This window comes from Sapajus apella, unplaced genomic scaffold (assembly GCF_009761245.1).
Source record: "Sapajus apella isolate SASKATOON/1434 unplaced genomic scaffold, GSC_monkey_1.0 scaffold62, whole genome shotgun sequence".
Lineage (NCBI taxonomy): Eukaryota > Metazoa > Chordata > Mammalia > Primates > Cebidae > Sapajus > Sapajus apella.
Genome location: NW_022437002.1, coordinates 8,618,820 through 8,640,499, shown reverse-complemented (window position 1 = coordinate 8,640,499; position 21,680 = coordinate 8,618,820). Strand labels below are relative to the sequence as shown.

The 21,680-nt window shown below is 49.6% G+C and overlaps 1 long non-coding RNA gene across 2 annotated transcripts in view; it reads right to left on the bottom strand.

Moving 5' to 3' along the window:
- Nucleotides 1-21,276, bottom strand: part of LOC116529296 — a 62,421-nt gene extending 41,145 nt beyond the window's left edge. The window contains exons 1-2 of one of the 2 annotated variants that reach the window (XR_004259450.1): nucleotides 21,211-21,276; nucleotides 20,469-20,538 (exon numbers count right to left, since the gene is read on the bottom strand). This is a non-coding gene — a long non-coding RNA (uncharacterized LOC116529296). Of the gene's footprint in view, nucleotides 1-20,468; nucleotides 20,626-21,210 lie in introns of those variants that run through there. The other variant, XR_004259449.1, reaches the window with a different exon arrangement.
- Nucleotides 21,277-21,680: the final 404 nt, after the last annotated feature.

Sequence of the window (21,680 nt, the reverse complement as noted above, 5' to 3'; positions counted from 1 at the left end):
CGTGGTGAAACCCTGTTTCTACTAAAAATACAAAAATAAGCCGAGTGCAGTGGTACATGCCCGTACTCCCAGCTATTCGGGAGACTGTGGCAAGAGAATCGCTTGAATGCAAGAGGTGGAGGTTGTAGTGAGCCAAGATCGTGCCACTGCACTTCAGCCTGGGTGACAGAGCAAGACGCTGTCTCAAAAAAAAATAGATAAAATAAATTTTAAAAAGTAACAGACTGGAGATGCACTGATGGGTGGGGGCTGAACGGACGGAGGGAGAAGGATCCAGGACATGCATGGGGGCTGGGCCAAGCCCAGGAGAGGAGGAGAAGGTGGTTGATGACCAGAGGCCAGTAAGGTGGTCAGAGGGCCTGGGGGCAAATGCAAGGTCAGGGGCAAAGGGCTTTACTATTCAGCATTTATAATGGCCCTCATACTCTCTCTCTTTTTTTATCTCCATAGGTTTTTGGCATAATCAGTGGTATTTGGTTACATGCATAAGTTCTTTAGCGGTGATTTGTGAGATTTTATTTCACCTGTCTCCAAGCAGTACACACTGAACCCAGTTGTAGACTTGTATTCCTCACCCCATTCCCACCCTTTCCCCGAGTCCCCAGTGCCCATGGTATCATTCTTATGACTCTGCATCCTCACAGCTTAGCTCCCATGTATGTTCATACACTCTCTTGATAGATCTTCACAACCTAAGAGTACATTTAAACAAAACAACAAAGGTTCAGAAAGGTGATATGATTTGTCCAAGTTGGGAAGTTGGTGACAGAGCTGAAACTCAAACCCACAAACGCTATTCTACATGCCTGTACTCCCAGCTATTCAGAGTACTAGAATAGTACTATATTTCTAGAAGAAATACAGCTATCCTGTATCCAGCCTCATTCTGCACATGGGTCAGACCCTGTGCAGAATGAGGCTGGATACAGGATACTCAGACATAGCCTATCCCCTGGGAGCCCCAGATCCAGCAACATGAAGCCACTTCCCCTCTGAAAAGGAGTTCCTCATCGATGAGTGAGGGATCCCTGAGCAGTTCAGGGGTCCAGGCCCTAACCCAGCTTGAAGTGGAGCGTATGACAGTGCGGGATACACCGCAGCCCCTGCACACACTTTGCATTCTGTAAAGCATCTTCTACCCATCATCTCATCTAAAGCATGGGAGGCATGATCAGCCACACCTACAAATGCCCAGAAACATTAGGCAAGCTGCCCAAGGTCTGAACCTGACTCTAAGTTCAGTGTAGTGTTCATTCACCAGTTCCAGGTATTCCTCAGGTTGAGGATGGTAACAGACAAGAGGTCCTAAGGTCCTTTGTCTTTCTGGGGACCAGCCTCATCCTGAAGCTAGCTAGGGTTCTGCAGCCACCAGTCATCTTCAGAAAGGCAACAGACAAGAGGTCCTAGGGTCCTTGGTCTTTCTGGGGACCGGCCTCATCCTGAAGCTAGCTAGGGTTCTCCAGCCACCGGTCATCTTCGGAAAGGTAACAGACAAGAGGTCCTAGGGTGTGGGAGAGAAAATCATTGAAGTGGCCAACCTTGAGACAAACGCCTGGCCTGATGGATCTTGATTAGGGGCAGGGGGCACGTTCAATGATGGCAGGTCCCCAAGAGACATCTCTAGGGGATGAGAGGGTAAGAAACAAGCTCTGCTCAGAAAGGGTAGTTACAGAACCCCAAACCTTGAAAATGGGGCAGCTCAGTGTGAAGGTAGAGTTCAGGGGGCATGAACTCTGCAGTCACACAGGCATGGGTTTGAATTGTGGATCTCTTGCCCATTCTGCGTGACCTGAACCATATGACTCCATCCTTCTAAGCCTATTGGCATCTCACAGCAACCTATTGGGTGAATACTGCTACTCCTGTCTCTATTTTGCAGATGAGGAAACTGAAACTCAGATTGGCAATGTAACTGGCCCAAGGTCACACAGCTAATACACAGAGTAGCTGAGTTTAAAATCCAGGACTCCAGGGTTGCAGGGGCTAGAGTGGGACAGTGAGAAAAGGCTCAGAGAGACATTAAAAGTCAGTATAAGAAAGGAGGCTACCTGGGGATCTCTCAGGGGCTGCAGACAGACTCATTCCTTACTTCAGGGAAAAGGGGATTTGTCAAAATTACACAAGTGTGTGGGTACCATACCAAAGTCAATACTAGAGTCTTTGTCCCAGTTCCTGGCACACAGCTCCTAAAAGCCTTGGAATCTCCAGAGTGAAAGGAGTGTCTTTTGTATGCTAATTAGATGACTAGTGGCTGGAGACCCCTAGCTAACTTCAGGATGAGGCTGGTCCCCAGAAGGACCAAGGCATAATTAGAAATTTGGAAATTTCAGCCCCACCCCCAGAATCTGGGGAGGGGAGTTCAATCACTAACTGCCACTGATGTAATCAACCATGCCTACCTAATTATAGCTCCATAGAAACCCCAGATGACAGAGTGTGGAGAACTTCAGGTTGCTGGGAAACGCCAGGATAGTGGCGTGCCGGAGAGGGCACGGAAGCTCCACGCTCCTTTCCTCCATACTGTGCCCCATGCATTCTCTTCCACGCAGATGCTGAGGTGTACCCTAAGCTGTATCCTCTATAATAAGCTGGTAAACACAAGTAAAATGACTTTCTGAGGTTTGCGCGTCATTCCGGCAAGGGATGAAACCTGAGGTGGAGGTCAAGGGAACCCCAATTTCTATCAGGTCAGTAACAAGCCAGGAGGCCCAGAACTTGCAACTGTCATCTGAAGTGGGGCAGTCTTGTAGGACCGAGTCCTTTAGCCTGTGGGATCTGACGTTAGCTCCTGGTAGATAATGTCCATTGAATTAAATCGTCAGACACCCAGTTGGTAACCAGAGAATTGGAAAATCAGTTGCTGGTGTTAGAAAACACCACATGTTTGGTGTAAGAAGCATTGTGAGTAAAAGCTCTTCAGTGGGTCATGACCAAACTATAGAAAGTCCTCTCTCACATAAAGCGCCCATTTATGGCTGGTTGTGAGCCGGGGCAGCTCCTATGGCCCTCTGCACATGCAGCAGGCGATGGGGGTGAGTGTTGCCCCAGAAGGTGCTGTGAGCAGCCTGAACCCCCTCTAGTGCACTGGGGCCTGTGGGAGCATTTAGGGGCAAGGAGTGGGGACATGGTCCAAGGGTGTGGGAGCAGGATGGGGCAAGGTCAGTGCAGAGGGCTCTAGTGAGGACAAGCAGACCGGATTATGGCGGTGGTGGGCAGGCGGCTGGAACATGTTAGTGACACATGGAGAAAAAGAGAAATGAAATTTCATTGAAATTGAAGGGTTGACCAAGCCTGACGTTCCAATAGGAAGGTCAGCACGTGGAAGGGTCAGTATATTCAAGCCCCGAGAGCATCCAGGAGGCAAGACGCACACGGCAGGATGCGGCTATGGCCAGAGTCTATGTTTCTCCATGTCAGTTCTGTGGAATTTTGCTGCGGCAAAATGTTAGCGAGGCGGACGGCTGACACATCAGAATGACGGGGTGGCAGAACGCCTGTGTGTCAGAAGGGCAGCGTGGTGGAAGAGCTGCATATTGGAGTGTCAGTTGGGGAAATGCTACTTTGACGGGCTGTCGGTGGATGGGATGTCAGCAAGGCTTGACCTCTATTCCCTGGGACCAGGGCGGGTAACACAGAGGCAGGAGCTTGCTGTGCTCCTAACATCGAGGAGGCAGCCCAGGAGGCATTGCTCTCCCATCCAGAGCAGGGGTTTGAAAAAGGGAGAAGGCAGTGTTTGCTAGGGCTGCCATAACACAGTATCACAGACTTAAGCAATAGACATGTATTTTCTCACAATTCCAGAAGATAAAGTCCAAGATCAAGGTATGGGTAGGGATGGTTTCTCTGGAGGCCTCTGTCCCTGGCTTGTACATAGCCATCTTCTTCCTGTGTCTTCATAGGGTCCTCCCTTTGTAGGTGTCTGCACCCTAACCTTCCCTTTTTATAGGGCCTCCAGTCATACTGGATTAGGACCCACCCTAATGAGCTCATTTAAAGACCCTACCCCCAAGTACAATCACATTCTGCAGATGGGACTTCAGCGTGTGAATTTGGTTGGGGAAAGGCCACAGTTCAGCCCATTACAGGAGACAGTTAGGAAAATGGGACCAAGGAGCTGTTTGATGTCAGGACTGAACAGAGAGACAGGCAGCCACCAGGTATCAAAGGCTCAATCAGGAAAGACCTCCTGGGGGAGGCAAGATGGTAGACAGACTTTGTTGTGGACCCTCAGAGACTCCAAGCAACCCAAGGGTACGTGGTCCATGGAAAACCACCCCTAAATGTGGAGATACAGCAAATTCAGGAAGAAGCAAGCACCCAGAAAGTTCTACTCGAGGGGTTACCTTCCAAAGGAAGCCATAGGGGACTGAATTCAAATCTCCTCAAAGTGGGGCTAGATGTAAGAACTGGTGGCACTTTTATTCCCATTTTCAAGAGACCCTAAGGTAGTAAGAGCATAGGATTGGGGCTCTGCCTGTTACACCACGGATAGTCAAATGACTTCAGCGAGCCTCAGTTCCCTCACCTATGCAATTGGAATAATTTTACTCCAGACCTCCCAGGGTTATCATGAAATTCTTGAGATGTCATTGTGGAGATGCCAGGAAAAGATCATGGTGGGTAACAGCGCTCAGTACATGGTGGTGGGATGATGAATCTGTCGGTCTTTGATTTTATCACTAACCCCCCAGCTCTAAGCCCCCACAGAGGAGTCTCATCTCACCATGTGCCCTCAAGCCAGGGGAGTCTACCAGCACCTGCCTGGCCCTCTCCTCCCCTAGGAACCTACACGACTCCCTCCTGCCCTTCCTTTGAGTCCTGGCTCACATCTCTTCCCTGGGCCATGCTAATTAAAGTTGCAACCCTTAGCCCTCCCTACCTGGCATCCCAGCTTCATTTTTCTTCATGAAACTTGTCACATCTCACATATTCTCTATTTTACTTATTAATGTTTGTAGTCCATCTCCCCTGCCTCCTAGAATGATGGCTCTAGAAGTACAAGGGTTTTTATATGCTATGTTCCCCAGCACCCAGAAAAAGACCTAAATCAAAGGAAGTACTTAATAAATACCCATTGTCTGAGTGAGTGGAAGTGGCGTGCCGATGCTCTGAGGTGGGGGCTGCCCGGGCCAGCTGCGGGAGGCCACGGGGTCCTCAGGTCTGTGGGAGCCGGGGGAGGGGATGGTGTGGCTGTCCTCTCTTTTCCCAGGGCTTAGGGATGAGCAGGGGGCTGTGTGCCCCAAGCCTGCCCAGGCCTTCCTGGGTCAGGCCAGCCAGCATTTTGGGTAGGGCGGGGAGCAGTGGCTGCTCAGGTGTGTAGCCTGTGGCCGGAACAGCTGTATCTGAAAATCAAATCGCCCTCCCTGTAGCTTGCACATTTCTGGCTCAGGGAACTGAAACACCTCATTTCACGGCTTCTGGTTGCCAGGGGACAGCTCAAGATGGGAGGCTGCCATGGTCTTAGCCCAGGACACACCTCATCTCTACCCATACCCCTGAGCTGGGTAGAGAAAACTGCCCTCTGTGCCCAGAGCTGGTGACCACCAAGCCTGCCCTCCATAGTACCCCAAATCTTCCCTCTCTGCTCCCTCCATCATGAGTCCCTCCTACCCCAAGTCACCAGAGAAGAGGTGACTTGGGGTGGAAGGGATCGTCTCCACTGGAGACTGTGTGTGTCCCTCCTATGACTGGGACTCAGGAGTGGTCCAGAACCCAGGTGTCCTCTGAGCAGTGCAGGTGCAGACGTATGTGCAGACACGACACAGATGTGGACGCATTCAGATCTTCACATACACACCGACACACCGAGGCACCTGCGCTGCCCTGGGCCTCAGGCAATATCAGAAGGCAGGCTGCTGCCGATCAGAGGTGACCTTCACACCAGGAGGATGCCCAGACCAGCTCCAGCCCCTCAGCCCGCAGAGAAGGCTAGGAATCTGAAAGCACCCTGGCAGAGCAGCCTGGAAGTGGTCTCAAGGTGCACAGACGGACCCCCGCAGGGATGGCACAGGAGTCGGCAGTCTCCTGTTTGCATACTTGGCTGCTGTGTGGTGGGACTGAGGAGGCAGAGTGAGTCCTCAGATGAACCCAGAGAAAGTGAGCCCAGGGTTCTCAGGCTACTGTGGCCAGAGATCCTAGAGCCATCAGACTCCTGCAGGCTAGAGATGGACTGGGCCTGCAGATGGGAATGGAACTGGGTTGAGCTGACTTTGGAGCTGGGACTGAGATTGATGTCAGGGCTGGAGCTGGTGTGTGTGCAAGGCCCTGAGTGTGTCCTAGGGAGCAGACAGAGGGCCCTGAGCGTGTCCTAGGGAGCAGACAGAGGGCCCTGAGCGTGTCCTAGGGAGCAGACAGAGGGCCCTGAGCGTGTCCTAGGGAGCAGACAGAGGGCCCTGAGCGTATCTTAGGGAGCAGACAGAGGGCCCTGAGGCTGCCGGCTCCAGCAGAGCTGCAGAGCCAAACAGCAAGCACTTGGTTGCAATCGGCCCAGCTACACAGGAAGTGGAAGCTGATCAATGACTTGATTTTTTTGGCTAATGAGGTGAAATGAGACTGAAGCAATGACACCCTGAGCCTGGGGTCTGCCCTGAAACATCAACAGCAAAGAAGACAACCCCTAGCCAGCCCACCCCCTTGCCTACCCCAAAGCACGTGGTTGGGGCAGTTAGGCGCCTGCAGTGCCTACCCAGGAGTATCTGTGACTGAGAGCAGCCCCGTGTCCCTTGACCCTCCCACTGACATCTGTGGGAACAGCCTCCAGCTCTCCCTATCCCAAGAACCACCAGCCCAAGACTCATTTCTCTCTCCAGGAAGAGCCCCGTAGGCTGGGAATCCACAGTCCTGGGACAGGAGAGGGAACTAGACAGAACAAGAGTCAGAAAGACCTGGATCTAAACCCCACTTCCACCGAGCTGTGGAAGTCCCATTAGAATATAAATAAACACAAACAAACCAGCCATGTGACCTCTAGCAAATCACTTAGCCCTGCTGAGCCTCAGTTTTCTCATCTACGTAACGGGAAAAATACTCCTCACCTCTCAGACCCTCCATGCTCCTGGGGTGGAGGGCCACATTCAGATCAGGAACCCCAGATCCCACCACCCCAGCTGGTCCTTATTCCCATTTTCAAGAGACTGTGAGGTATTAAAAGCATAGTGTTAGGGGTCTGACCCATCTGGATTCCAATAAGGGCTCTATGACACCTTGGACAGTCATGTGACCCTTCTTGAGCCTCAGTTCCCTCATCTATTCAGTTGGAATAATCCTACTCCGGATCTCTCAGGGTTATCATAAAATTCTTGAGATTGCATTGCGGAGGTGACTGGAAAAGATCGTGGCAGGTAACAGAGTGAGCTTGAGCCTCAGGAGCAGACAGCCAAGGCTAGAACGGGGGTCAAAGCGGAGGAGACAGGGGAACTAACTGCTTTTCATCTCCTTTCTCTTTTTTAATTTGATTTTGAGACAAGATCTTGCTCTGTCTCTCAGGCTGGAGTGCAGTGGCATAATCACAGTTCACTGCAGACCCAACCTCCCCAGCTCAAGCGATCCTTACACCTCAGCCTCCTGAGAGATTACAGGTATGCACCACCACACCCGGCTAGTTTTTCACATTTTTTGTAGAGACCAGGTCTTGCCATGTTGTCCAGGCTGGTCTCAAACTCCTGGGCTCAAGGCATCTGCCCACCTCAGCCTCCCAAAGTGCTGAGATTAAAGGCGTGAGCCACTGCACCCAGCCTCATCTCCTTTCTTGAAAACATCCAAGATCCATGAAGGAAGAAGGCAGGGCCATGTTCAACAGAAACTGCCCCAGAGTCTTGCTTAGAGATAAGAATTTGTGTCAAATCCATACAAGCAGCGTTTACTGAGCATGGCCTGAGCCTGTCCAGTGGTGTACACGCGGAACTCAGACATGAACAAGACAGGTCTCCCCTGTAATAGCCTTAGGAGAGAAAGGAGAGGCACAGACTCAAATGACCAGTACACAAGAAAGATCAAGCAATGCGGGCCACAAGGTTGACAGCTAAAATACAGGGCACTCAGCTAAATTTGAATTTCAGACAAACAACAAATAACTTTCTGGTATAAGTATGCCCCGTGCAGTATTTGGGATATAATTATGCTAAAAAAGTGATTCATTATGTATCTAAGCTTCACATTAAACTGAGCATCCTATATTTTTATTTGCCAAATCTGGCATTCTAGTCATGAGTGAGATAGATGTGATGTGACGAAATCATGCACGTGGGTCAGACATTCTCAAGTTCAAATCCCAGTTCTCCCTCTAATTGTCTGTGTAACCAGGGGACAATCACTTAACCTGTCTGGGCCAATGTTTCCTCATCAGTCAAATAGGTTCTTTATTTTTCATATTTTATTTTGAAAGTCTCACTCTATCACCCAGGCTGGAGTGCAGTAGTGCGATCTCAGCTCACTGCAACCTCCACCTCCTGAAATTCAAGCAATCCTCCTGCCTCAGCCTCCCAAGTACTGGGACTACAGGCATGCGCCACCACAGCCAGCTAACTTCTTATTTTCTGAGAGGTGGTGTTTCACCATGTTGGCCAGGCTGTTCTCCAACTCCTGACCTCAACCGATCCTCCCACTTAGGCCTCCCAAAGTGCTGGGATTACAGGTATGAGCCACCACACCAGGTCAAGTTCTATTTCTTGACCTGGGTGGTGTTTACATGGAGAGTTGCATCATCATTATTTGTTATATTGTACATTTACATATCAGGTACTTTTTGTGTATGGGTTAAATTTCTCAGTCACAGAAATATTAAATAAAAATTACATATTAAATGAGAGAATGTATGTAGAAGTCCCTGGATAAGGCTTCATACAGAATAAGTGCTCAATTTTTAAAAAAGAAACACACATAGTCTACTAGATGTTCCAAAGGTTGTGACGACACAGAGAAGACAAAGTCCTTCCTGCTGGGAAAATCCTTGCAGACTTCATGGAGGTGGTGACATCAGAATTGAACTCTGCCGGAGGAGCTAGATTTCACAAGAGGGAGGCAGGAGGAGGGTACTGCCAACAAAGCAGGCTGCACGGGCAGAGCCTGGCTGAGGCTGACAGGCACCATGGCTTCTAAGCATTGGAACATAAACGTTGGTAGGTGGGACGTGCGCTCTCAGTAGTTTGCTGTGGTCACCATCACTCCCTGCTGCCATCCACCCGGCCCACTTCACTCTGCAGACCCTGAGTCTGTTACCCTGCTAGAGGCAAGGAGAGGAAGGAATGCTCAAGGCTCCTGCATGGGCAGATGGAGGCCTGGGAGAAAACATTTCAGAACCCAAATCTGGAGTGGTCAGCAGGGACAGGCCATGCTGGACCTTGTACGTCAGACTAAGGAGTCCCCAACTCAAGACACTGGAGAGCCAGTGAAGGCTGTTAAGCAGAGTAGAGACGTGATTGAATTTGCATTGCCAGTTCAGTGCAATCCACATTTAATGAGCACCTACTAAGTGTCTGGGGCAGGATCCTCAGATCTCACCCTCCTGAGCTCAGTCTACAGATGACATCAGCTGGCGGGCAGGTCATGTCAACATGACAACACGTGTGCAGTGTGAGAAGCGCTGCAACAGGGGAGTTTTGAAAGATCGTGCTGGCAGCCGTGAGTAGAAAGAGATGGCCTGGAGTGAGCAGAGACAGGAGCTGGAAAACTGCTGGGGAGCTGGATGGGAGAGAGCAGGGACTGCAACACGGGCTGTGGGGGAACAGTCCAGAGAGAAGGGAACAGAGCTGCAGGAGTGGGGCCGATGTGATGGGGGTGACAGAGAGGCTGGGAGATGCACACATCAGGGCATGAGTGCCCAGAGAAGAAATGCCAGAGGCAGAAGGGGCCCACCCTGCCATACGGCAGCTGTGGCCAGGGCCCGGTCTGTGCTCCCCCAGCTCACTGCCAACCCCAGTGACTGGCTGGCTGGTGGAAGAAGCATGCTCCAACCACACGCAGGGCCAGGTAGAAGTGCTCAGAGTGATTGACAGCCAAGGACGGATACAAACGTCAGTTTCTTCGCCCCCTGATTGGAATAACTTCAAGACATGTTCCACATTGTGTCCAGCAGAATGAAGCTCCAAGTGCCCACAGCAGCAATGTGCTTGCACGGCACTCTGTATTCGCCACGAGAATCCAGCCATGCCCCAGGATGTGGGTGTGCTGGGAAACGCTCACAGTCTTGCTGTTTTTAGAAGTCAGAGCCAGCAGGATTTGGTGACAGGGCACATACAGGGATCCAGGGGCTGAGAGAAGAGAGGAGAAAAGGACGACAGCAAGATTTGGAGCCGAACAACCAGAAGGAGCAGCGCCATTAACCGTGATGGGAAGACTGCAGGAACAGCTCGTTCCAGGAGGAAGCCAGGATTTCCCAAGAAACGAAGAAAGGCGAGAGCATAGAAAGGCCCAAACACGTATGATGTGGGCTGGGGGCCCCGTGTAACTGTGAGGGTTTGCTAAAGCCCGGAGAGCATGGTGGGGGGGGGTGGGAAGTGGCTGGAGATAACACTGGAAAGGTCAACTGAGGCCAATTTGGAAACGAACCTGAATGCCACACAATGCATTTTGGATAGAGCCCATTGGAGAGTGGGGAGCCTGCCAAGGTTCTAAGCAAGATGGTAAACATGGGAATGTTTGCTTTTTAGAGCCATAGCTCTGGCTACTGTACAGAGGCCTCACTGGGGAGGCTGGGGACAGCAGCTGAGTAGCAACTGCCGGGCATAGCATGGCTGGGTGGGCAGGAGATGGTAAGGCCTCCACTAGGGCAGCAGTAGTGGAGGGAGAAGAGGCGCCAGAAGCAAGCTCGGTGTCAGAGGCCTCTCTGTCAGGGACTCTGAAGGGCCTGGTGGTCTGAGATCACTTAAAGGAAAAGGAGGAGATGAGCCAGCCACTGGGGATCACAGGTCACGTGTGTAGGCTGGCTGGGAAACCATGTGACGTTTCCCAAGGCGGGCATCCCACGGGGCTGAGCAATGCCAGCTTGGGGCTCTGACACAGGCAGACCCACCCCTCCTACCTGGAGGAGAGGATGCTGAAGGTGCCTTGGTCAAATGCATCCTCAGTCCCAGAACGTCCAGGCCTGCAGGGGATACCCAACTGGGCCACCCACACGGTGCAAAGGTTCCATTTCCAAGGTCAATTTCTGGCCCTGGCAGGACCCCCTCTGCTGCTTTCATTTCAGGGAATGTAAAACTAAATGGCGCCGGGCCTATGTGTTCTTCACATCAGCACAACAAGATGCTTAGTCAATAAAATAGTTGAGCCAAGTGAACCCAGCATGCGACTCCAGGAGGAGTTTTTTTCCAGGGGAAATGTTATCATTTTCCATTCCTGTTTAATGAATCATGGGAATTACAGCAACATTACAAATGGCTTTCTGTGCAGGCTATTACTTTGTTTCCGCAGGGTTCTAACGGCAAGCCCGCTTCTGTGAGGGTTCAGCCTGCACCCGGCTAAGGAGAATAACAGTATTGTTATCAGCGGTCCCCCGTACAAGGCTCCAGCCCAGGAGGGGTGGTGGCCCTGGACCTTACAGATTGGGTCTGAAGTGGGAAGCCCCCAGTGATTGATTGGGGAATTTCCTGGAGAGTCCTCACAGCCGTCCTAGGCACTTTCTGCTGAAACCAGGCACAGCTAAGCCGGGACTCCCAAGGCTGAGGCAGGAAAACCCAGGGTCTAGAAGAGGAACGGAAGTGAGGGAGGCTAGTAGGCCTCTTTTCTGAGCTACAGAATCAGGGGAGGGCCAGTGAACCAAACAGACTGGGTCCCTAGGGGCATGGGGTGGTCAGAGATGGAGTGTGGGGAACAGATGCGTCACAGCCCTCACCATGACTGCCCCTGGGCTGGCTCTTGCTATGGCAGACAGCAGAAAGAACAAGCCTGGTCCCTGCCTGTGGAAGCTTCCAGCCAGGGCAGGTACAGAAGATGCCAGAGAGGGGAGAAGTCCAACCCTCTCCCCCAGGCCCTAGAGAGGCAGGTCTGGTGTAGGGAGAAAACTGATGGGTTGGGAAAACCATCCCCAGCCCCCTCCTCCTGCTCAGAAGCGGAGGATCCAGACAGCCTGGGAAACACCCCGGCTGCCCAGAGCAAATGCTTTCTGTCTCGGTGACTAAATGGATTCAACCACGCCTTATTTCTTGGAAGCCCACTGCCTGCTTTCTGCAATGTCAATCCAGAGCTGAGGTGTGTCTTAAAAAGCGATTCGATCATTGTAGTAGAACCCACTGCCAGCTCACAAACCCCACCTGGCCACAGCCAACTGACTTAGAGGTGGACACATTAACCCAAACTGAGCCAATCAGGTTCCGCCCCCACTACAATGTAGGATGCAAAAGAAGGATTTTTGTCTCCTTGGATGGCTACTGTATCCTTAGTGCCCAGAATTCTGACTACCACGCAGTAGGGGGGCTCAATGAATAATTAATGAACAAATGAATGAATCAACGGGTCTCCGTGAGGAATTTGGAAATTTTCACTTGGAAACAGAGACTGGGGACTGTGGGAACGGACTCCCACTAGCTGCATAAGCTGAAGACCCTCCCCTTTCTACTTCTGGGTTCCTTGGGGCTACCTCAGTCCTGACTCTTCCCAAGCTGGTTGATCTCCCCTTAACTTTGAGACAAACAGCCCAACATCCTGATCATAAGCCTTCTTTCTTATGTCCATTTCTGTTGCAACCAAAAAACCTTCGCCAACATGAGAAATTTTGCTGCCTGAGAAGTCACATTTCCCTACCCTGTGAGCTTCTCCAGGAGTCATACAGACTCTTGGCTGTGCCTTGAGCTGCACCCAGGTCTACCCACTGCCACCATTGCCAGTTCTGATAGGCTCTGGTTCTGAGGGGCCCGGAGACAGCAAGGGGTGGCATGGTGGAATACTGGGTCCTTTAGGGCTGGGGGAGGGGGTGGTACTGTGCCTTCTCCTTTCAAGGCCCCTCATCCCACCCCAGCCTCAGGTGTGGGCTCTTGGGTCCCTCACTCAGGCCAGAGAGTCCCGATTCCTTATCCATTCCCACCCGACACACACAGAGGGGTGGGGGATGCTGGAAGAATCAGAGCCCTGAGAAAACCTGAGTTACAGGCTGGAGCTGGAGGAAGGGGTGCCCAGCCCCCAGCCCTAGAGAGGCTGCTCTCCGCCTGGCTGGATCAACTCTTCCTTTCCTTCCTTCCACCTCGCCCCGGGTGCCCGGATACTAATTATAATGACCTGGTGAGTTACAAGACGGTGAAATTGCTTCCACCTGAGGTTGTCACGGGCTAGGAAGAAATACCAGGGCTGGAAATTAAACTATGCCAGCAGGCCTGAAGGGGTGGAAGCAGGAGGGAGGGTGGAAGCAGGAGGGAGGGCGGGAAGGGGGTGGGGAGAAGTACCTGCAGCTTATAACGCAGTGTTAAAGGGGTGTCGGCAAGAAGGGTCCTTGGCCAAGACACAGAAACGATTGGAGGCTGGTCACTGGTCACAAAGTGCCACAGCGGATGGTAAAATGACCACGAAAAGGCAGAAGCTTCATGGCCTCCTGGAGACCCAGAGACAGAGAGAACAACAGGCTACCATTGTACATGGTGGGCAGACTCAACTGCCCAGAGGAGGAAGATAGGCAAAGGGTGCTCGGAGCCCAGCCCAACCCCTGCAGCCTACCATACACCTAAGCCCAGCCCGAGGAAATGTTCTCCTCCAAATCCAGCCCAGTTTGCCCTGGGTTGTGTCTGCACACCCAGCTTCACTGTGACCTTTTCTTTTGGAATGTTTGTAGGCCCACCCAGCATGGAGATCCAGGACGGTGGGAGAGAGGGCCCGGGAGTCCACACCTCTGAGGTTGGTCTGCACCCCGGAAATTGTCCTGCTAGATGAACTGCAGAGGTCACAGAATCATCCGAGTCATCCAGACCCTCTTCCCAGGTACCAGCAGCAGGTGGTGGATGGCACCCTGGACTTCAACCAAATCTTTAAGGAATGGATCTCTCTAGTGCTATTTAAACTGTTACAGGACATAGAAAAAGGGAAGTTTCTGGATTTTTTTATGAAGCTGGTGTAACGTTAATACTAATACCAATACCCAATTGAAAGAGCACACACAGAAAGGGAAAAAATAATAATCTCACTTATAAATTTCACTGCAAAAACTCCAAGTCAAAGAGTAGCATAATCTGGCAGCACAGAAAAAAAGAAGAATATATCATGTCAAGTGCAGTTACAGAAATGCTAGGAGGTTAGTGTCAGAAAATCTATTAATTTACCATATTAGAGGATTTAAGCATTGATTATCTGCATAAATCAGCAATCATTCTTAATTTCTTTAAACTCTTGTGAAATAAGAACAAACAGCTACTTCTTAACATGATAAAATACATCCATCTTAACTCCCAATGAGGAAATATTAAAAGCATTCCCAGTAAAGTCAGGAGCAAGACTGGGACATCCAATATCTTCATTATTGCCTTGCTTTGCTCTGTAGGTACCAGCTGCTGCAATAAAGTAAGAAAAATAACTACATAAAAATTGAGAAAGGAAGGTAAAATTAGTATTTGCGGAAGATAGGACTGTATGCTTTGTACACCAAAGAGAATCAACTAAAACACTGTTACCAAAAATAAGGTAATTCAATGATGTGACCAGCTACAAAATTAATATGCAAAAATCAATGGCCTTCACATTTTACAATGGCAGCCAGTTAGGGCATATGTTGGAAGAACAGATGATGAAAAAGATAAAATGCCTAGGAGTGTGCAAAATATAAAGAAAACCCAAAAAAGCTGCTGAGAGACCCAAAAGATGACTTGAACAAATGGAATGGCATATCATGTTCTTGGATAGGACTAATCAACAACACGAAGTTGTATCAGTATTCTCTTAATCTATGACACATTTTCCAATAAAAATATCGACAGGTATCTTTTTTTTTTTTTTTTTTTTTTTTTTTTTTTTTTTTTTTTTTTTTTTGAGACAAGGTCTTGCTCTGTCAGCCGGGCTGGAGTGTAGTGATGATCATGGCTCACTTCGGCCTCAAAATTCTGGGTTCAAGCAATCCTCCCACTTCAGCCTCCTGGGTAGCTGGGACCACAGTCTTGTACCACTATGCCTGGCTAATTTATTTTGTAGAGATGGGATCTTACTATGTTGCCCAGCCTGGTCTCGAATTCCTAGGTTCAAGTGATCCTCCCACCTCAGGCTCATAAAGTGCTGCGATTATGGATGTGAGCCACTGAGCTTGTCTCCAATAAGAATGTTGTGTGTAATCACGTAACTTTGAAGTTCATATTTTTAAAAAGAGCATGCAAAAATAGCCAGGAAAATTCTGGAAAGTAATGAGACAGGAGACTAACTGCCTGATCAGAATTTTTTTTTTTTTTTGAGATGGATCTTACTGTGTTGCCAAGCCGGAGTACAGTGGTGTGAGCTCGGCTCACTGCAACCTCCACCTCCCGGGTTCAAGCGATTCACCTGCCTCAGCCTCCTGAGTAGCTTGGGACTACAGGCACGTGCCACCATGCCCAGCTAACTTTCTGCATTTTAGTACAGACAGGGTTTCACCATGCTGGCCAGAATGGTCTCAACCTCCTGACCTCATGATTTGCCTGCCTCAGCCTCCCAAAGTGCTGGGATTACAAGTGTGAGCCACTGCACCCAGCCCAGATACTTAAATGTATTATAGATCTGCACTAATTTGAATAGTATGGTAGTAAGTTGTGAGTAGACAAACATGTCAATGGAGCAAAACATTTTAAAATGTGAGCATTCAAAATCATTCAGGATCAAAAGAAGATATACAAATGGTCAATGGGGATATGAAAAAATTCTCAACATCACTAATCATCAGGGAAATGCAAATTAAAACCATGAGATATCACTTTACATCTGTTAGGATGACTGTTATCAAAAAGACAAAAATAACAAGTGTTGGCAAGGATGTGGAGCAAAGGTAACCCCTGTACACTACTGGTGAGAATGTAAATCGGCATAGCCATTCATTATGGAAAACAGTATGGAGGTTCCTCAAAAAGTTAAAAATAGAATTACATAGGATCCAGCAATTTCAAAGAAATTTGGATCAATTCCAAAGGAATTGAACTCAGAATCTTGAAGCAACATGTTCATTACAGCATCATTACAACAGCCAAGATATAGAATCCACCTAAGTGTTCATCGACAGACAAATGAATAAAGAAAATGTGGTATCTGGGCCAGGTGTGGTGGCTCATGCCTATAATCCCAGCACTTTGAGAGGTCAAGACGGGCAGATCATTTAAGGTCAGGAGTTTGAGACCAGCCTGGCCAACATGAGGAATCCCCTTCTCAACTAAAAATACAAAAAATAAGCCAGGTGTGGTGGTGCACACCTGTAATTCCAGCTCCTCGGGAAACAGACAGGAGACTCACTTGAACCCAGCAGGCGGAGGTTGCAGTAAGCTGAGATCATGCCACTGCACTCCAGCCTGGGCAACAGAGTGAAACTCCATCTCAAAATGTAAATAAAAAAATAAGAAAATGTGGTAAGTGTATGCAATAGAATACTAGTCAGCCATAAAAAAAGAAGGGGAGCTTGACATTTTTGGCAATGTGGTTATACCTGAAGGACATTCTGCTAAAGTGAAATGAGTCAAACACAAAAGACCAATACTGCATGACCTCATCTAGATGTGAAATCTAAAAAAGTTTAACTCATAGAAGCAGATTGTGGAATGCTGGTGGCCAGGGTCTGGGTAGGGAGAGGGAGGAACGGAGAGATGTTGATTAAAGAGTACAAAGTTTCAGTGAGATAGGATAAGTTCTGGAGATAGATTGTATAGCGTGGTAACTACATATTTAATAATGTATTGTGTACTACTGTTTACTTAAAAATTGCTCAGAGACTAGGAGCTTAAGAATTCTCACCACAAAAAAAAAAAAAAAAAAAAACCAGTGAGGTGATGGATATGTTTATCAGCTTGATTTAGTCATTTTGAAACATATCAAAACAAGTTATACACCATAAATACAATTTTTCTTTGTCAATTATACCTCAATACAGCTGTGGGGGGGGTCATGGAGGAGAAGATGACCTATTCAATCATGTCGTTAGGACAACAGGGCAGCCATTGAGAAAAAAATTAAAATTAGGTCCATTCCTCACCCCTTATACCAAAATAAATGCCAGATGAATTTGTTAAAATTCAAGGACTTAAGTATGTTTAAATGAAGTAATAAGGAGCCTAGAAGAAACCATGGGGAAGCTTTTAAAAATAATCTTCATGTGAGAAGGCCTTGATAAGACACCCAGAAGCCAAAAAAGAAAAGCACCGCTAAGGTTAGAGATATAAAAATAGAAAATTTCCTCATGGCAGAAATCACCATTAGCAAAGTCAAACGACAAACCGCAAACCAAAAGAAATATCTGGTGCTTATCACAGGCAAAGGGTTCATTTCCCACTCGGGTAAGAAAGTCTTACAATTCTATTGAGAAAAAGACCAGTAACACAAAAGAAAAATGAACAAAGGATATGAAAATACTTCTCAGCAAAGGAAATAGATAGGTCTTGAACATTTGAAAAGATACTCAACCTCACCCCTAGGAAAAACGTGAAATAAAATCACCTTGTACACCTTTTACCAACCAGACTGGCAAAGATCAAAAAGCTTGCCAACATACTGTGTTGGTGAAGATGAGCGGAAGCTGGCATCTCACAATGCTGCCTGTGCAATCTCTATGGAAAGATAGGCAATTTGGTAATGTCTATCAAAAGTACAAATGCATATACCCTTTGCCATAGCAATTACACTTCTAGGAATTACACAAAAAGATATGCATGAACATGTGTGAATTGGTGAGTGTGCAAAATTATTCCTAGTATCATTACCTGAAAGAATTGTTTGAATGGGAAAATCCTTAATGTCCATCCATAAGTGATTGCTTAAATAGTGGGGTATGCAGCCAATGAGATATAGGTAGCCATCAGAAAGAATGAGGAGTGACCCCTCCCTCTGTCTCAAATGCCTCAAAAAGATGAGCAGAGAAGGCCAAGGGATGTAGGGCACAGAGAGACGTGGGTTTGAATTCCAGTCTACCACTTTCAGACCGTGTGAACTTGAGCCAGGCAATTCACCTCTCTGAGCCTCAATTTCCTGCCCATCAGCTAGGGATGTGAAGAGAAACCATCTCACAGGACTTCCAGGAAGACAAATAGGATCATGCATACACAGGCACCTAGTGGTCACCACACTTAATTACCCCCATTTTGTAGATGAGAAAACAGATCCTGAAAAGAGAGAAGGGAAAGGCCAAGGACCTGCCACCTCCGTCTCCTAACCCCTGTTAGTGAGGCTCTCCCTTTGCCCTGAGGTTGGGCCAACCTGCCTAGGCAGGAAAGCAGCCTTTGGCAATCTGGGCAACATACCTGTTTTCATAATCTCTATGCCGATTGCCAGTTTGAGAATACCCATGGGAGCACTTTTTGTTTTTATGGAGAGGCACAAGGGGGATGTGCAGGCCTGGCCACCCCTCTCCGGTGCAATTTCTGGCCCATGGTCTGTGAGCTCCAGGCACTCAGGCTTCTTTTGAGAACAGGAGCAAAGCAACACTCAGAGACACTGAGGCTGATTCCAAAACACGTCAGCCTGGCAACCCATCCTTCCCCAGCAGACCAGCCAAGGTGACCCAGGGCCCAGCCACCGCCTCCCCTGGCACTGGGACCCGGCCTCCTGACTCCCAGCCCTCTCTGATTCCCCTGTCAATCCCATTTCTGGGCCCAGGACTCATTTTCAAACCAACCAAGCGTCAGAAAGTCACACATCAGGCTTATCTCTCCTGCCACTCATCTCCGGAAAGCCCTTCCCCCCGTCCCCATCATTCTCAGACAAATAGAATCCCTCCCTCCACCCCCAATCCTAATAAACGTCTGAGCTCAAGGAGTGGCACCAGCTGTGCAGAGCCCCCAGCCACCCCAGCTGTGCTGAGTCTAGATAGCAAATCCAGAGCAGGGCTGGATCAGGTAAGGAGCCCACCTGAATGCAAAGCAAGTCATCATTCCTCTCCCAGCCCCCTACCTCCACCCCAGCTGCTCAAAACTATTCTCTGTCTCTATCCACAGACCACAAGAGGGCTGGGGTGGGACTGTTAGCAGCTCAGATTTAATGCTGTTCTTTCCATAGCTGCAATCAGGCTGAGACAGATTCACTAGGACCCCAGACCTGAGGCTTCCTCTACATGGGATGACCCCTCCTCTGGACACGGCTTTAGCCTTCACAGAGACAGTCAGCGTTGCTGCACGGGCCACAAGTAGGTCATAGGGCTTTTTGTTTGTTTTTGTTTTTTTGAGACAGTCTCTCTCTGTCACCCAGGCTGGAGTGCAGTGGCACAATCTCGGCTCACTGCAACCTCAGCCTCCCGGGTTCAAGCGATTCTCCTGCCTCGGCCTCCTGAGTAGCTGGGACTACACTCACACGCCACCATGCCTGCCTAATTTTTGTACTTTTAGTAGAGATGGGGTTTCACCATGATGGCCAGGCTGGTCTCGAACTCCTGACCTCAGGTGATCCAGCTGCCTCAGCCTAGGTCATATTTTTTGAACCAAACAACCCAGTTGGAATCCTTGCTCTGTCCATATTAGCTACGTGGCATTCATTCATTCAACAAATATTTGTCGTCAGAGACACACAAGGGTACAGGACAGACAAGATCGCTGTCCTCATGAAGCTTACACTTTAGCAGGGGAGGCAGAAGATAAACAAGGAGAAAACAGAAAATGGTGAGATGGGGAAGGAGGGGGTGGACTGGAAGAGGGCTTAAGAGAAATAGGCAGTCAGGGAAGGAGTCTCTGAGAAGATGACATTTGAAAGACCTTGAGCGGTCACCTACCTACCCTAAAAGCTGGGGTAATTTTAATCACGTGTATCTTTCCAGGTTGATGGAGAATTAAGTGTGTTAATATTTTAATCCTACTAAAAATACAAAAATTAGCCGGGCATGGTGGCGCATGGGTGTAGTCCCAGCTACTCGGGAGGCCGAGGCAGGAGAATCGTTTGAACCTGGGAGGGAGAGGTTGCAGTGAGCTGAGATCACCCCCCTGCACTCCAGCCTGGGCGACATAGCGAGACTCTGTCTCAGAAAACAAAAACAAACAAACAAAACCCCTGACAAGCCGCTGTGTTCCCTGCGGCAACGCTGACTACCTCTGTCAAGGCTGAAGCGTAAGTGCTGGCCCAGGGCCTGACGCATAACGAGTGCTCCACAGACTGTAGCTCCGTGTCTAGTTAAGAAGAGAGGGACTCGTGGAGGCCCTGCAGGCCCTAGCCCAAAGGGAGGCCTTGTGGCCTGGTTGCACCCAGGCCAGCTTCCTGTAGGAGGCTGTTGGCAATGGCCAGCTGCAATCCTGAGGCCAACCCAGACCTCTACATCAATAATGTCCTTGTTAAGGCAGACAGGGCTGGACTGCCGCAGCCTGGACCCCTGAGATCCATGATCCCAGGAGGCCTGAGTCACAGCCTCTGCTTACCTGCTCCTGGACCCGAGCTGCTGCCTCAGTTTCCCATTTGGTCTGGAGTCTGTCACAAGCCCCCATGTTCCTGCTGTGAATGACGCAGAGCCACAGAGTTGAAGGAATCCAGAATATTAAGGACCCGTTTCAGGAGCACCTGCTCACACAAAGCTCAGTGCCCTTCTGAATGATGGCCCCACTGCCCTGCCACCCCTGCTCCCGGCTCAACCCCTCCATTTAGCCCAGCCCCGCCTCCCCTCAGCCACTCATCTCTCCTCATCCTCCTGGCTGCAGAGCCCCAACCAGAGGGAAGAGCAGACAGATCTGAAGGACAGTGGGCAGCCCAGAACACGCAGCCACAGAGGAAAGGCACGGTGGGTCCCTCCTTCCCCTCCCAGGCCTCGGCACTGCCCTACAAATGCCACCCCTTCTGACTGATAGCAGGAAATTGGTCCCCGCTAAGCCCGTCAACGCAGTAGGACTGATAAATCCTCATGGGGAGGGGAGCAAGACTGGGGGAGGGGAGCAAGATGGAGCGAGGGGAGGGCTTATGCGGGGAGGGGCACAACACCCTCTTCCCAGGGCCAGGCAATTATGGGGCTGATGGGGAGCGGAGAGGCCCTGCTCTACTAACATAGCGCCCCCATCACCCCAGTCCTCAGAGCCTCCCCCTTTTCCTCTACCAGGACTGTGGTGGGGACAGTGACAAGCAGCCAGCCAGCTCCTATGCCTCTTTTTATAATTATGAGCATTCCCTTACCCTCTCCACGCACTAAAGTCCTTCGCCTCCTTCATGGCCTAGCTGGCATCCCCACCTCCTCCCAGAGGCCTTCCCACATCCTCCAATGGGATGCTAGCTCCACTGCTGAGCATTTGCTGTGCGCCAAGCCTGATGCTAACCATGTTATATAACAGTATCTCATCCACCCTTCCAACTCCCTAAGAAGCAGGAAGTGTTACACCCATTCCACAGATGAGAAACTGAAGCTCAGACAGGTTAAGTGACTCAGGCAAGGACACACAGCTGGTACACAGGTGAAAAGACCAGGCTTTGAGCCAGGCCCGTCTGAGTGCCTCACCACGACCTTCTCCTGCCCTTGGTCTCTTATCAGCACCTTTAGCCTCTGTTATAAACGCTGGACCTAGACTTCATTATGTTACAGGCTGTCATGTCTGTCTGCCTCCCCCATTAGACATGAGTTGTTCAAGAACGGGACCATGTTTCACATC